The 16,174-nt window shown below is 47.4% G+C and overlaps 1 protein-coding gene across 5 annotated transcripts in view; it reads left to right on the forward strand.

Annotated features, from left to right (window-relative positions):
* The window catches only part of LOC138747398 (transmembrane protein 198-like), a 58,203-nt gene that overhangs the window by 11,455 nt on the left and 30,574 nt on the right, over positions 1-16,174 (forward strand). The window contains exon 2 of one of the 5 annotated variants that reach the window (XM_069906569.1): positions 2,520-2,661. The exons of the other annotated variants lie outside the window; for them this stretch is intronic. The gene's annotated coding sequence lies outside the window, so the exon portion shown is untranslated. The remainder of the gene's footprint in view (positions 1-2,519; positions 2,662-16,174) is intronic. 5 annotated transcript variants of the gene reach the window in all.

Here is a 16,174-nt window from a genome sequence, read left to right on the forward strand (position 1 = left end):
CCATCCACGTACCTGTCCAAATTCTTCTTAGATGTTAAAATTGAGCCCACATTCACCACTTCAAGTCGTTCCACACCCCCATCACTCTCTGTGTGAAAAAGTTTCCCCTTCATGTTCCACCTAAACTTCCCCCCTTTCACCCTTAACCCATGTCCTCTGGTTTGTACGTCACCTTCCCTCAGTGGAAAAAGCCTGGCTACGTTTACTCTGTTTATCCCATCGTAACCTCTACCAAATCTCCCCTCATTCTCTGAAACTCCAGTGAATAAAGTCCTGTGCTGCTTCATCTTGAGGTGGGGGAGGCAAAGGGACTGCAGGGCTTGGGAAGGGCTGGGTCACCGAGGACTTTGAGGAAAGGTGCAGATCATCACCGAGGCCCTTGCGAGTGGGGCAGGTCAGAGTGTGCACTGCAGAAGCACCAACCCCTCCCCCACCGAGGGATGCCCCGCCTGGTTTCTCTCCTGTTGTTCACTCACCAGCTGGAGATCCCAAAGTAAGGCCAAGGTTCCAAATTACAAGCATGAAGCAGCAGGAAGATACTTCCCACATCTATGAGGGGGTGAACAGATGGCTGGGGAGCTGGTGGATCCCAGCACAGATGCCTCCCACATTTGACACTGAACAGTTGCTGGGACCGCAGAACAATATGAATACAGTAAGATAACAAGGGTTAGAACTTGTAACACAAGTTCCAGGTGAACCCGTCTTTGTAAACATCTGAAGGTGTGTGGGTTTACCAAGTGAAGACATGTCTTGGGAATGCAAGAAGCTATTGAGCCTCTTGATAGCTGAATCTTCAGATACCTGATTAAGGGCCCAGGCCCCAAACGTTGGTTACCCTTTATTTTCTTCTGGACACTGTGACCTGTTCAAGTTTCTCCAGCACGTTGGTGTACTGCTCCTCTCCAATTACATGGGACGGCAATTTTGTTTTTGGAACATTTGCTTCCTGAAAAGAAACTGGGGATTATGATAGACACCTTCAAACTGAACAGAAAGATCATTTCAGATTTGCTGGATCACGTGGGAATTTGGAGAAACATTGAATGACCTTTGATTGAATTTACCCTGTTTAATCACATTATGACGCTGATACATTGCGTTAGTTCAACTGATCGAAAAATGTTTAGCCGCTGATTTTCGTTTGTACTCAGCATCTGATGCCTCTCATGTCAGCGTCCAACAATAGTCGGCCGGCATTGACGGATTCCAGTTGCCCTGATTTTGCTTTTCCACAGTCGCAATGTCCTGGTGAAACCGTGTTCGTCACTGACGGCACCGAGATCAGCCAGGAAGACGTCCAAGTGCGAATGCAGAAAATGAATTTTCAATGACATGTTGCAAGTCGAGTTAAAATATGACAGGAAATCACAAAAATAGGTTATCTCTAAAAAAAATGGTACGAGATCGGAATATTTTATGGCGATTTTCGTGATCAGCAGCCCAAAATCCATAAAATAGACCCTGAAGTGTTCAGGAAGCAAAATCTTCGTGGTCCAGGATTATGAATGAAGATATTACCTTGATGAAGAGCTTAGGTGATAATATCTTTGCCTCCTGTAGATGCGGTGGGACCTGCTGAGTTCCTGCAGCAACTTAGTGTGTTAATTCTGCCTGGATTTGGGAGGGGTCAGAGGTCACAGTCGCAATTAAGACCAGGTGCAGTTTGTAAATCTCTGCAGCACTGGCTCTGTTGCTGATAGCGGTTGTTTGTGGGAGGAACGGAGGCGAGCAGAGAGGTAAACAGGATGTGGCTGCTCGTTGCAGACCACAATACCTGCTGCCAAAACCCTTCCTGAAGGATCTTTCAATGCTTTCGTCTCTTCGTGTGACAGTGGCCACTGACAGAGAACTGAAAGCAGAGGACGGACATAAAGGACTCTCTCCAGTCGCACCCATCCCTCCCCAGCCGTCCCCGTGGCCAAAGAGTTCACCAACGCCCCATTTGATTCTCCCCACATTCCTACCAGCCCCCCTACTCCCTCCCAGATTTTACCACTTGCCCATACTCTGGGGACAATTTACAGTGGCCATGTCAAGTCAAGTTTATTGTTATCTGATTGTACAAGTACAACCGGATGAAACAGCATTCTCCGGTCCTTAGTGCAAAAGACGCAGACACGCACCTAGACATAACATATGTACAGACAAACTATATATGCAGGACAAGTATTTCATCTATAGAAATAAATAAATATTGTTTCATGAATATGAGGGTCTCAGGTGGTGAGTGTGAGCAGTTCCTTGGGTCGTTCACGTCCTCACTGCCTGTGGGAAGTAGCTGTTCCTCAGCCTGGTGGTGCTTGCTCTGATCCTCCTGGATCTCTTCCCCGACGGGAGCAGCTGAAAGATGCTGTGTGTTGGGGTGGAAGGGGTCCTCGATGATTTTGCGCACCCTCTTCAGACAACGATCCTGGTAGATCACGTTGATTGGGGGGGGGGTGGGGAGGGAGATTGCAGTGATCCTCTCTGCCACCCTTATGGTCCTGTGGATTGACCTCCCATCCATTTCTCTGCAGTGACTGTACCGCACGGTGATGCAACCCGCCAGGACGCTCTCGATAGAGCTCCTGTAGAAGGTTGACATTAACTGACCAACCCGCACGTCTCTGGAATGTGGGAGGAAAGTGGAGCACCCGGATTGGAGAACATGCGGTCATGGTGAGAGCGTGCAAATTCTGCACAGACAGTGCCAGAGGTCAGATTGAACATGAATCGCTGTAGCCACGAGGCAGTGTGTGGCTCCTGAGGGCAGCACAGTTAGCATAATAGTTAGCGGAACGGTCTCACAGCGGCAGCGATCAGGACTGGGGTTCGAATCCCACGTTGTCTGTAAGGAATTTGTACATTCTCCCCATGTCTGCGTGGGTTTTCTCTGGGGATCCAGTTTCCTCCAATCATTCGAAACACACTGGGGGTGTAGGTCAATCATGTGGCACGGGCTCATGGGCCGAAATGGCCCATTACTGTGTCTGAATTACTAAATTTAAAATTTAATTTTAAATCAAAATTTAAAAAATAACTTTTGGACACTGAGAAACAAAGGGATGTTGGGAGAGGGTAAGGGGTGAGGCTGATACAGAACATCTTCCATGACCTTCCTAAGTAAGGCCGAAGGTCGGCCAATGACCCACTGCTACTTCTGGACACCTGGAGGGAGGAGATTCACGGTGCTGATGAAAAGCTTGGCCAGAGGTGAGCGGGTTGGAAAGGCAAGAAGGTCTGAGTAAATTTGACGGGGTGAGAAGGCCCCTAGAAAAATGGCTGATGGAATTGGAATTTAATGCAGACAAATGTGAGGTGCTACATTTTGGAAGGACAAACCAAGAAAGGACATACATGGTGAATGGTCGGGCACTGAACAGAGGGATCTGGGAATACAGATACCTAATTCCCTGAAAGTGGTGTCACAGGTGGATAGGGTTGTAAAGAGAGCTTTTGGCATATTGGCCTTCATAAATCAAAATATTGAATATAGATGCTGGGATGTTATGGTAAAGTTGGACAAGACATTGGTGAGGCCATATTTGGAGTATTGTGTGCAGTTTTGGTCACCTAACTACAGGAAAGATCAATAAGTTAGAAAGAGTGCAGAGAAGATTTACTAGGATGTTTCCCAGACTTCGGAAACTGAGCTATAAGGAAATGCTAAACAGGTTAGGACTTTATTCTGTGGAGCGTAGAAGAACAAGGGGAGATTTGATGGAGGTATTTAAAATTATGAGGGGGATAGACAGAGTAAATGTAGGTCGGCTTTTTCCATTGAGGGGAGGTGAGGTACAAACCAGAGGACATGGGTTAAGAGTGAAAGGGGAAAAGTTTAGGGGGACCATGAGGGGGAACTTCTTCACTCAGAGAGTGTGGAACCAGCTGGCAGCTGAAGTGGTAAATGCGGGCTCAATTTTAACTTTTAATAAGAATTTGGACAGGTCCAAGGATGGGAGGGGTATGGAGGGCTATAATCGGGACACAAGTTGGGGGACTAGGGAGAATAATAGTTTGGCATGGACTAGAAGGGCTGAAGATCCTGTTTCTGTCCTGTAATGTTCTATGGTTCTATGGAAATTGTCATGGACCAGAGACGCTAAGGAACGCAGATGAGCAATTCCACGAAAATGGTGATGCAAGAGGGAAAGGTGGCGATGCTGGTCTTCATTGGGCAGGGTACTGAAGTTGGAACCTCATGAAACATGACATTGGTGAGAGTACTGTGGTCAGCTCTGGTCACCCAGGTGGAGAAAGGACATCAATAAGTTGGGAGAGATGCAGAGGAAGTTCACCAGGATGCTGCTGGAATTGGAGGGATTGAGTTATAGAGCTGAGCTGAATAGGCTGTGTCTTTATTCCCTGGGGTGGAGGAGGCCTTCATCAAGGTTTCTAAAATCATGGATAAAGTGAACACTTACAGTCTTTTCCCCTCACAATAGATAATTCTAGAACTGGAAGGCACAGGTTGAAGATGAGAGGGGAGAGACCTGAGTGGCAACTTTTTCCACTCAGAGGATGGCCTGTGTTGGGAACGAGCTGCCAGAGGAAGCTGTGAAAGAGGGTATAATTGCAGCATTCAAAAGACATTTGGACAGGTGTTATGGATAGAAAGGACTTAATGGTGGTTCTCAACCATTAGGGGCCATGGTGTGTTTCCATGAGGGTATTTAAAAATGTTCTATAAAATACAGGTGCTCCTCTATTTATGATGATGGTTCGACTTTTGAAGTTTCAATGCTATGGAAGCGATACGTATTCGGCAGGATACAGACTTCGAATTTTGAATGACTGCGCTTGTGATCTGCGGTATGATGCTCTCCCGATGCTGGGCGATAGCAGCAAGCCACAGCATCTACTCAGCTATGCTTGCAGTCCCTGTCACAATCACGTGAATACTGTGTTGAAAGCATTTTTTCATTTTGTGTTTTGGCAAAAATTGGTTTTTTTTAACAGTGTGGAATAGAAGGTACTCGACATTTAATTCTAATATAGGCTTTGTTTTAGATAAATTTGCCCTGCTGTCGGCTACGGTAAGTGGTCTGAGCACATCTAAGGTAGGCTAAGGCTATGATGTTCGATAGGTGCGGTATTTTCTGACTTACGATTTTTCCACTTATTGGAACGCAGCCCCATCGTAAGTCAAGGAGCATCGACGCTTTAAGTTAGATGTAGACGTGTTTCTTGTAGAACTGCCCTTGACTTGAAAATCTTGCTCAGTCATTGCCATGAGTGGGCTGTGTCATGTCAGGCCGGAAGCCAGGTGGACCTTCGACCGAATAAAGGTTGAGAACCACTGGAAGGATATGGACCAAATGCAGGGAAATGGGACTAGCGTAGAATATCGACTTGGTCAGCATGGATGACTTGGGCCGAAGTGGCTGTTGTGTGTTGTGAGAAGATACCAAGGTGGCTGACACAAAAGGGGAGTGCAAGGTTTGGGGGGGGAGGGGTTGTGGGTGGTGACAATCCAGTATCCTTGACGGGGGAAATTCAAACACAAAAGGAGCAGAACTGTAAATTCGACACCTGGGAGATCAAGCCTCCATTTTCCTGGATTTGAAAGAGCTTTTTACAGTCATCGCCCTTGCAAGCTTCAAGTTACCACGGAGGGCAGCTGTTCAGTAACGCCACTGCCAATGCTCCCTCCAGCTGGGACTGTAGGGAGCTGGTTGCAACGTAGGGCCAGTGTGGATCAGGGAACATGCTTCAAGCTGCAGAGGGAGGCAACTTGTTCATTTGAGAGGGAGCGGCTCAGAACACAGAGGGCCGCTTGGCAAGGTCACCAACTGGTTCGGTGTGACCAGTGGGCAAAGGACATTACCTTCAAGTAGCCATGTCCCTGATCGCTGCTCTGTGCCAAAAAGCCACAACAACTCTGGGTCCGGAATGGAGTCTTTGGAGAGGGTCTTTGTTGTTGTAGCCACTCGTTGTCTGCACCTTTGTAAAAGCAGCTGCTAAATGCAATCATTACTGTGGTTTGCAAATACACTCTGCCACAGTGCTTTGTCAGTGGGGTGGGGGGGTGGGGGGAGGGTGCGAAGGAATTGACCTGCACTGGCAAAGCACCAGGAAGAGATGCCTCTTGAATTCCCTGCCTTCCATTACCTTGTGTGTCACGTACCGAATCCCGTTCAGCTGTCACCCCCCACCCACCCACCCCCACGGCCATTGACCTCTGCTGGCTCTCATTCAGCACTGAATGGCAGCTTGAAGATTTTTCTCCCTCCATGGCCTCAGCCCTTCCCATCTCTGTCATTCCATTCAGCCCGGCACCGCTCTGTGGAGTCTGCATTCTTCCAGCTTGTTCCCTTCAGCTGTCCCAGCCCACAGCTCTGGAACTCTCACTCTTCTCCCCTTTTTCCTCCTCTCTGTTGTCCCCTCCTCTCCTCTTTTACTCCTCCTGAGGCAGTCCCTCAGGTTTTGCTTCCATCCATTTCTTGGTCGTGGAAGAATCTGTGCGTGGTTACATACCTCAATGAAGGGCTCAAGCCCGAAACATTGGTTATACACCTTTACCTTTGCTATATAAAGGACACTGTTTGGCCTGATGAGTTTCTCCAACGTTGTGTTTTTACTTCAATCACGGTGTCTGAAACTTTCATGTTTTACTACAATCTGTGCCTGGTTAATGTGTCAAGTCAAGTTTATTCTCACCTGATTGTATAAGTACAACCTGACAAAACAGCATTCTCCAGTCCTCAGTACAAAACACGCAGACACACACTCAGACATAACCACATACAAACAAACAATACACATGCAGGACAAGTATTTCATATGTACAGATAAATAAATAAATAAATAGATTTTGTTTTGTGAATATGAGAGTCTCGGAGGGTCAGTGTGAGCAGTTCCTTTGGTCATTCACCATTCTCATTGCCCGTGGAAAGAAGCTGTTCCTCAGCCTGGTGGCGCTGGCTCTGATTCTCCTGGATCTCTTTCCCAATGGGAGCAGCTGAAAGATGCTGTGTGCTGGGTGATGGGGGTCCTCAATGATTTTGTGCTCCCTCTTCAGACAACGATCGCAGAAGATTATATCGATTGGGGGGGGGAGGTGTGGGAGACTCCAGAGATCCTCTGTGCCACGCTTATGGTCCCATGGATTGACCTCCGATCCATGTGGGATGCTGTTCACTAGCTCCCCTTGGCCAAGCAGGACCGCAGTCCATTGGCCGGGAGATCCAAGTGGAGATCAGACTCGGGTGCATGGACACAGGGTCACTTTCGATGTTATGCAGCACACAACCCCAGAGAAAGGCAACCACCGCAGACGCTGGAACCTTCAGCAGGCAAAAGGTGAAGCTCGAGGGGCTCAGCAGGTCGGGCGACATCCGTGGAGAAAAATGGTCAGTGCACGCTTCACCTGATGCTCAAGAGGACTGCTTGCATATGAGATTAAATCCCAACCGGGCCTGTGCCTTGATGAAGGGTTTAGGTTTGAAATGTCGACCATTCCTTTTCTCTCACTGATGTTTGCTTGACCTGCTAAGTTCCTCCAGCTTTTGTGGCAAATCTGAATCCACTTCCCGTTTTTAAATTATTTATTGAGTTAAAACGTTCATTCTCTTTCATACCCAACTCATTCCAAACTCAGCCAATGTAATTAGGAAGCAAAAAGATGCAGACTGGAAATCTGAAACAAGGTTCAGTTGGAGTTTATTAAGGAGAAGTCAACTCTATCGTGCATGCAACCGTTCAAGTGGAAGAGCAAGAGCACTTTCCAGTGTGCAGTTCTGGGCTCCTTACTTGAGGGCAGATGGATTCACCAGGTTGATTCCAGAGATGAGTGGGTTGGCCTATGAGGAGAGATTGAGTGGGCTGTGACTGGACTCGCTGGAATTTAGAAGAATGAGAGGGGACCTTATAGAAACGTATGAAATTATGAAAGGCATAGATCAGACAGAGGCCGGTCAGTTGTTCCCACCGGTGGGGGAAGACCAGAACAAGGCCTCAAGATCTAGGGGAGTAGATTTAGGACAGAGATGAGGAGGAACTGCTTTTCCCAGAGGGTGGGGAATCTGTGGAATTTGCTGCCCATTGAAGCAGTGGAGGCAACCTCAGTAAATAGATTTAAGACCAGGTTGGATAGATTTTTACAGAGTAGGGGAATTAAGGGATATGGGGAAAAGGCAGGTGGGTGGAGCTGATCATCAGATCAGCCATGATCACATTGAATGGCAGAGCAGGCTCGACGGGCCGGACAGCTGACTCCTGCTCCCATTTCAATTGTTCTTGTGTGTAATGTTTACAATGGAAAGATCAATTAGCACCAAGCAAGGGCAACATGAGAGTAGTGTGTTGTAGGGATCATTCAGGAGCCTGATGGCTGCGGGATAAAAACAGTTTTTCAGCTCAGGGTGCACAATTTTTCACCCCTGAGTCTTCTCCCCAATTGGAGGAGGGAGAAGGGAGTGTCCAGGGTGGGATGGGTCCTTCAGGATGTCGGCTGCCTTTCCCGGGCAGCAGGAGATGTAGATGGAGTCCATGGAGTGTGGGGGAGGTTTAATGTGATGTTCTGAGTTTCATTCACCACCTTCTGCAGCTTCTCCCGATCTTGAGCAGATCAGCTCCCGTCCCGCAAAGTGATCCGCCCAGCAAGTCTGCTCTCGATGGGCACCTGTAGAAGGTGTTGTGGGACAGGGGGAACATGCCAATCTTCCTCGGTTTTCCAAGGTAGTAGAGGGAGGGGTCAGTCGGCAAGGATTTGTTCATGAATCACAAAAGGCTGGTTTTCAGGTGCAGCAGGCGGTCAGGAAGGCAAATGGAATGTTGGCCGTCATTGACAGAGAGATTGAATTTAGGAGCAGGGAGGTTCTGCTGCAACTGTACAAAGTCATGGTGAGGTTGCATCTGGAGAAATGCGTGCAGTTCTGGTCTCCTTAATTGAGGAAGGATGTACTGGCTTTGGAGGTGGTGGAGAGGGGGTTCACCAGGTTGATTCCAGAGATGAGGGGGTTGGCCTATGAGGAGAGATTGAGGTGTCTGGGACTGGACTCGCTGGAATTTAGAAAAATGAGAGGGGATCTTATAGAAACATATAAAATTATGAAAGGCATAGATAAGATAGAGATAGGTAAGTTGTTCCCATTGGTGGGGGAGACCAGAATGAGGGGACATAGCCTCAAGATCCAGGACAGAGATGAGGAGGAACTGCTTTTCCCGGAGGGTGGGGTATCTGTGGAATTCACTGCCCATTGAAGCAGTGGAGGCGACCTCAGTAAATATATTTAAGATCAAGCTGAATAGATTTTTAGAGTAGGGGAATTAAGGGATATGGGGAAAAGGCAGGTCGGTGGAGATGAGCCCATCATCAGATCAGCCATGATCCCATTGATGGCCGGATGGCCGACTCCTGCTCCTATTTCTTATGTTCTTAAGAACCTTTAATCTCCACTTCAACACCATTGATGTCGGCAGGGGACACCTTCTATAATCTGCAGCCAGTTCCCTTCTCTTACTTGCATTGAGATAAAGAGGTTGGAGTGTTGGCACCATGCCACTGTACGCAAGCACTGACGTCACCGGAACAAGCAGGTCGGCCATTTTCCTATTCAAATCGCCCAAAATTTAACTGGGTTCTCTGACTCCCTCTGAGGTAGTTGGATTCCGACGGAGTTGACCAGGTCAGACCCTTTCTAACTGCTGCGTAACTGGGACGCTAACCAGGAAAATTGCCCGGTTAACCCCATTTTGCACGACAGTTTGAAAGTCCTTCAGAGTTGGTCAGAGAAACCAGTAAAACTTACCCGAGCATCATCCTCCACCACTTTGAAAGGGGAAACGGCTGACTCGATTATTCTGGAACTTTAAAATGGAAAGGGAACAGAAAGAACACGGGGAGCAGGGGATTCGTTGTGGCTGCGTCACTCACCACGGGATCCCCATTAAATCACTGGGTTGGCCATTTAAAAGGGTGGTTAGCATGCTATCTGAAAGGTGCAGGACACCAGTAATCTCACCCGCGACCCAGGAGGACTACCCGGGTGTTGCAATTTGAAAGCTATTCTGTTGAACAGGAAGTAGTGCAATAATAAGGTATTACCACAGTTTAACGTGGGTGGGGGTGGGGGTTGTGAAAAGTGATAATGTAGGATCACCATCGAAAATAATTCAGTCAGAGCAAGTCAGGCCACTTGGTTATTGGAACCATCAGGAATTAACAAATGATTTTTCCAACCAGCCAGATCAACTTCTCCAATTTGCCCCCCCCTCGCCCGAGTCTCTCTCTTTCCCTATTCCTCCATCTCTGTTCTCCACACCTCCTTCCCTTCCTTCTATTGGAGAGCTACCCCTTCCCCCATCACCTCTCAGCTTCTACCTTCCCACCTGTCGCCACCTAATACATTTTACCTGTTAGCCTCAGTGGCGTATCTAAGGTATGGCAGGTATGGCACGTGCCCTGGGCGCCACTTGAAGGGGGCGCCACTGAGCTAGCACCCCCCCCCCCCACCCTGTACACCCTTCCTCGTCCTCCTGTTTGTTCTCAATGTATACAATGCCAAGCACAACATGGCGGCCACCAAGGCCAAGTCTCGCGAGACCTCATTGTCGACGTTTAATTTGACGCATTGCCCACCTCTGCCATCGGCGCTATTGTGCGTAGATATGCCTCTGGTTAGCCTGTGCTCCTCCCCCTTCTCCCCCTCCCCCCTCCCTTTTTAATTAAAAGAAATTTAAACAGGCCCTTTCAGCCTATCAGCCCGTGCCACTCGATATACACTCCATTAACCTACACCCCCGGTACATTTCTAATGGTGGGATGAAACCAGAGCCCCCAGGAAAAACCTACACAGTCACGGGGAGAACGTACACACTCCTTACAGACAATGCGGTATTTGAACACCAGTCCCGATACCGGCACTATAAAGGAGTTGCACTAACCGCAATACCAACTGTGCTGCCCCCGTCCCCCAATTCAGACGTCTGCCTGTTTTGATTCCTAATGAAGGGCTCAGGCAGTAACCCTTTCACTTCCTGTGGATATTGTGTGACCTGCTGAGTTTCTCTAGCACGGTCGTGTACTTCACTACAACCCCAGTGTCTGCAGATTTACTCCCCACGGATGCTGCGTGACCTGCTGAGTTTCTCCAGCACGGTCGTATATTTCACTACAACCCCAGTGTCTGCAGATTTACTCCCCACAGATGCTGTGTGACCTGCTGAGTTTCCCCAGCGCGGTTGTGTACTGTACTACAACCCCAGCATCTGCAGAATTTCTGCCTTAGCTAAATTTAATATGGGAAGTCATGTCCCTTGCTGTTAATTCTGGTCCCTTGGAAAGACTCCAATTCCCAGAATTCCTGGAGTCCTTCAAAGTTATTACAAGTCCTCCATGGCATGTAAAGTAGGCCAGTTATGTAAATTTGGATCGAATTGGATTAATCTTATGCCTATGGCTCCAAGAGCTAACTGGAGTCCAACTGAGTTGAGACTTCTGAGCAAGGAACACAACTTTTATATTAACATGGGGATAGCAAAAAGTGAATGCCTTGTGTGCGATATCGGACTACAGCTCCTAAGAAGCCCAATAGGAATTGTGGTTCTGTGCCTCTGCCAAGCCTAACTGCAGGGAAACAAACTTATGTGGAGAGTTTGCATTCTGCATGTGGAATTTACAGTGTTTTTAAAGGATTTGTTCGTGTTGACCCAGAGAATGTTATGAAACATGAAAGTCTCCAGACGCTGTGATTGCAGTAAAAACACACTGAAATGTTGGAGGATTCCAGCCAGTCTCGCAGCGATCATAGATATCTCACTTGCTGTTTCCCATGTCCCCTTACCATAGCTAATTAACACTATTTGTAGGTCCGGAATCCTTCCCAACCCCCCTCTCCCAGGCCGCTATTCTAAGATTCCTGATCGTTGTTTATTCCTTGAGGAAGGGCTCAGGCCCGAAACATTGGTGATACATCTGTACCTCCTGTGGACGCTGCGAGACCGGCTGAGTTCCTGCAGCATTTTGGTGTGTTTTTACCAGAGTGTTTTCACTGGTGGGAGAATGGGTGCCACCTGAAAATTAGCCCCAAGCAAATCCGGGAGTTTGCACTCCTTTGTGCAAATACAGCAACATCTGAAACACTTTCAAAAAACCCTCCATCCCCCCTCCAAATGAAGCTGTGGATCCTGGAGGTGAATGGGAGCTTTCAAAACTTGGGCCCAATAATTGTCAGACACATGGAGGAAAGACAGGCTGGTGGATTGAGTTAAACACAGATCAGCAGTAATCTTATTAAACAGCAGAACTAGCTGAGCAACTCCAGCTGCAACACAATACATGAACAAGGAGCAGATGTATGACTTTAAAATTGTATCTGGGTCGACTGAATATTATCTAGTGCCATATTCCGGAGTATAGGGAGAACTTTAGGGGGTCAAATGGTTGTGTGTGTGGGGTGTGTGGGGGTGGGGTGTGTGGGGGTGGGGTGTGTGGGGGTGGGGTGTGTGGGGGTGGGGTGTGTGGGGGTGGGGTGTGTGGGTGTGTGTGTTGGTGTGAGGGTGTGCATGTGTGCACGCAATGAACTGGAATTCACTGTCTGTGTGTAGATTAGATGGCCAAATCCTCCCCTTGGCTCTGCCCCCATTGGCCCCGATATAAACCCTGTTTTCTGCCTTAATCCTGAATGTCCTGAGGCCTCTGTAAATACTGGCTGTTAGTTGTAAGCTAATAAAAGTGTGAGTGTGCTCCTCACAGGTCTCCGAATACCATAGATCACATTACTCTGTGTGCGTGCGAGTGCGCGTGTGCGCGAGTGCGTGTGTGCGCGAGGGCGTGTGCGTGAGTGCGTGTGTGCATGTGTGCGTGTATGTTCTTTGTGTGCGTGTGTGCGTGCGTGTGTGCGTGTGTGCGCATGTGTGTGTGTGCGCGCGTGTGTTTGTGTGTGTGGTGTGTGGCGGGGGATTTGTGTATGTTCTTCGTGTGTGTGTGGCGGGGGCATGTGTGTGTGTTTGTGAGTGCGTGTGTGGCGGGGGCATGTGTGTGTGTTTGTGAGTGCGTGTGTGTGGGGGCATGTGTGTTGTTTGTGTGTGGCAACTCGATACATAGCATAAAATAAATTTAATTTTTAAATATTTGGACATACTGCATGGTAACAGGCCCTTTTGGCCCATGTGCCTGTGCCACCCAATTGACTGGCGATGGGATCCCAGGAGTCAAACAACTTGACCTTCATGTTGGTCTGTGCTCAAGCCCAGGGCCAATGCATTGTCACAGCTGAGGGGAATTACATGTGATCCAGTCCCAAGTGCCTGCAACCCAAATGGAAACTCTGCCCTTTTAAATATTCTCGTCAATATGGATGGGTAAACTTCACCTGCAACCATATCTCAGGCAGAATGTGAATTTAAATTAAATCTAGGCGTACAACGCAGTAACAGGTCCTATCGGCCCACAAGTCCGTGCCGCCCAATTACAGCCAATTAACCTGGTACGTTTTAAGCAGTGGGAGGAAAGCAGAGCCTCCGGGGAAAACTCACGCAGACACGGAGAGAACAACCAAACTCCTGACAGACAGCGCAGGGTTCAAACTCCGGATCGCTGACACTGTAACAGCGTTGTGCTGACCGCTATGCTAACCGTGCCGCCCCATTCTTAATTATTTTGCTCAACTGCTTGCTTTTTGAGCAGGGTTTAACAAAACAATTGTAATTAGATGCAGAGTTGAACAAATGCAATACGCAGACATGGGGGAGAAACTCAGCAGGTCACCCAGCATCCAGAGGAAGTGAAAGGATAACTCACATTTCAGGCCTTTGTTAATTGTCTTTAATTCCCCATAGACTGCGCGATCTGCTGAGTTTCTCCAGCATGTTTGTGTATTAAATTGGAAGGGTTTTTATATATATATATATATATATATATATGTGTGTGTATATATATGTATATATATATACTCTTGGTGCCTGCCACATTGACCACCGCCAGTGGGCTGATAACGCCTCAAACCGTGCATCTTGGCGCCTCACAGTTTGGCGGGCAGCAGCCTCCTTTGAAGAAGACCGCAGAGCCCACCTCACTGACAAAAGGCAAAGGAGGAAAAACCCAACACCCAACCCCAACCAACCAATTTTCCCTTGCAACCGCTGCAATCGTGTCTGCCTGTCCCGCATCGGACTGGTCAGCCACAAACGAGCCTGCAGCTGACGTGGACTTTTTACCCCCTCCATAAATCTTCGTCCGCGAAGCCAAGCCAAAGAAAAAGAATATATATATGTATATATATATATATATATATATATATGTATATATATATATATATGTATATATGTATGTATATATATATGTATATATATATATATATATATGTATATATATATATGTATATATATATATATATGTGTGTGTGTGTGTATGTGTATATATATATATATATATATATATGTGTGGCGTGGTTTCAATTTAATGTGTACAGTCGTTTTTAACCCTTCTTGCACTATTTCCACAATGCCCTGATTAGGTCACAGCCACAGATTTAACATGTTGATGTGATATTCTTCCACAGATCACTGAGATTTGTTAATCAGGGGTTAAAATGTTCCCCTTTCCTCCTGGCTCGGATCTGCACTCGGCCCAGTTCCACAGCACAATTTTTCCAGTCAGCTTTTTGACAGGCCTGATTTGTTAAGATCAGCCTGGGGTAAACTGAGAAGCCACGGTGCCCTCAGCCAACTCAACACAGGACTTCCAGTGCAATGCGCTTCAGTTCAACCAATCCATGACTATCGCAGCAGTTAGTACAGATGCTCTTGAGGTACTAAGTTCCTCGGGCAAAGATTGGAAGATCCACTGTTATAGTTCTTACGTTTTATATCCAAAGAATTACGTGTATTCAGTGCGCCAATGGCACGATATTGATTGCACATTTACTGCTTTGAAGGTAAATTTATTGGTCATTGTTAAAAAATGTTGTCACATGCTCTATAGTAAGGAAAACATGAAGTTTTAGATTTCAAACTTGGATTTCAGATTTATTGCCCGAGTATATACACGACATCACTTTTTCCTGTGGGCCAGGCACAATTACCACTAATTGGTAGTGCAAAAAAAAACAGATACCCAACGTACACATGTAAACAAATAAAGAAATATAAACAAACTGACTGTGCAATCCAGAGAGGGAAAAAAAAATCCATAACGTGCACGTCCTTAAATGAGTCCCTGATTGAGTTTGTTGTTGAGTCTGATGGTGGATGAATCCATTCCATATTATCTGCCCGTGTTAACGCCCCTGATCTGCTTCCATCAATTACAAGGATCTCCCAGTGGTCAACCATTTCAATTCTGTGGCCCACTCCCCCACGCTAACGTATCTGTCCATGGCCTCATGTCAAACCCAAACCACCCGTAAATTGGAGGAGTGCAGTGAACTGAGGTTTACTGGTGATGGGTTGTGCTGATGGCTGGCTCCTCCCCCAGGCTCCGCCCCCAGCTACCCACATATAACCCAGGTTTCCCGCCTAAACCCAGAGCCCTACTGAAGACCATTGTAAGATCCTACCCTCTGTTAAAAGGTAATAAAAACATGCGTTCTCCCTCCAATCATGAGAGCTTTTATTTGTGCTACAAGGAGCAACACCTACTATTCCATCTGGGCCCTCTCCGTTCCCCATCCCTCTGTCTTCTTTCCTCCACCCTCTTCCCTCTCCATTCACAGAGCCATTCCCCCTCCCCCTGTTTGCTGCTGTGCCCTCCCTCCCTCATCCACCTTTCACCTCCTGCCCTATGGGACCGTGCTCCTCCCCCTGCGCCTCTCCCCCTGCCCCTCCCCCCCACCATTTTGTTCAGGCACCTGCCGACATTTTTGCTCACACCTCGATGAAGGGCTCAAGCCCGAAATGTCGGTTCTATATCTTTATCTTTGCTACATAAAGGGACACGGAATCTATACTGGCATTTATGCTCCACTTCACTGGAACATTTGGGTTTCTTATTAATGAAATTGTGCAAATTATTCCAGAATATTTCTACATATTTATTTTATATTAGATTTTTATGTATGCATGTGGTTGTTATGTGGTGTGGGAGAAATGTATTCTGTATACGCACTGTGGTCCGGAGAAACGCTGTTTCGTCTGGTTGTACAGGAGCGGTATGGTTAGCGTAGAGGTTATTGCAACACCTTTACAACTCCAGTGGCTGGGACCGGGGTCCAAATCCCGTGCTGTCTTTAAGGAGTTTTTACATTCTCCC

The sequence above is a fragment of the Narcine bancroftii genome, chromosome 12 (assembly GCF_036971445.1).
Source record: "Narcine bancroftii isolate sNarBan1 chromosome 12, sNarBan1.hap1, whole genome shotgun sequence".
NCBI classification, from domain to species: domain Eukaryota; kingdom Metazoa; phylum Chordata; class Chondrichthyes; order Torpediniformes; family Narcinidae; genus Narcine; species Narcine bancroftii.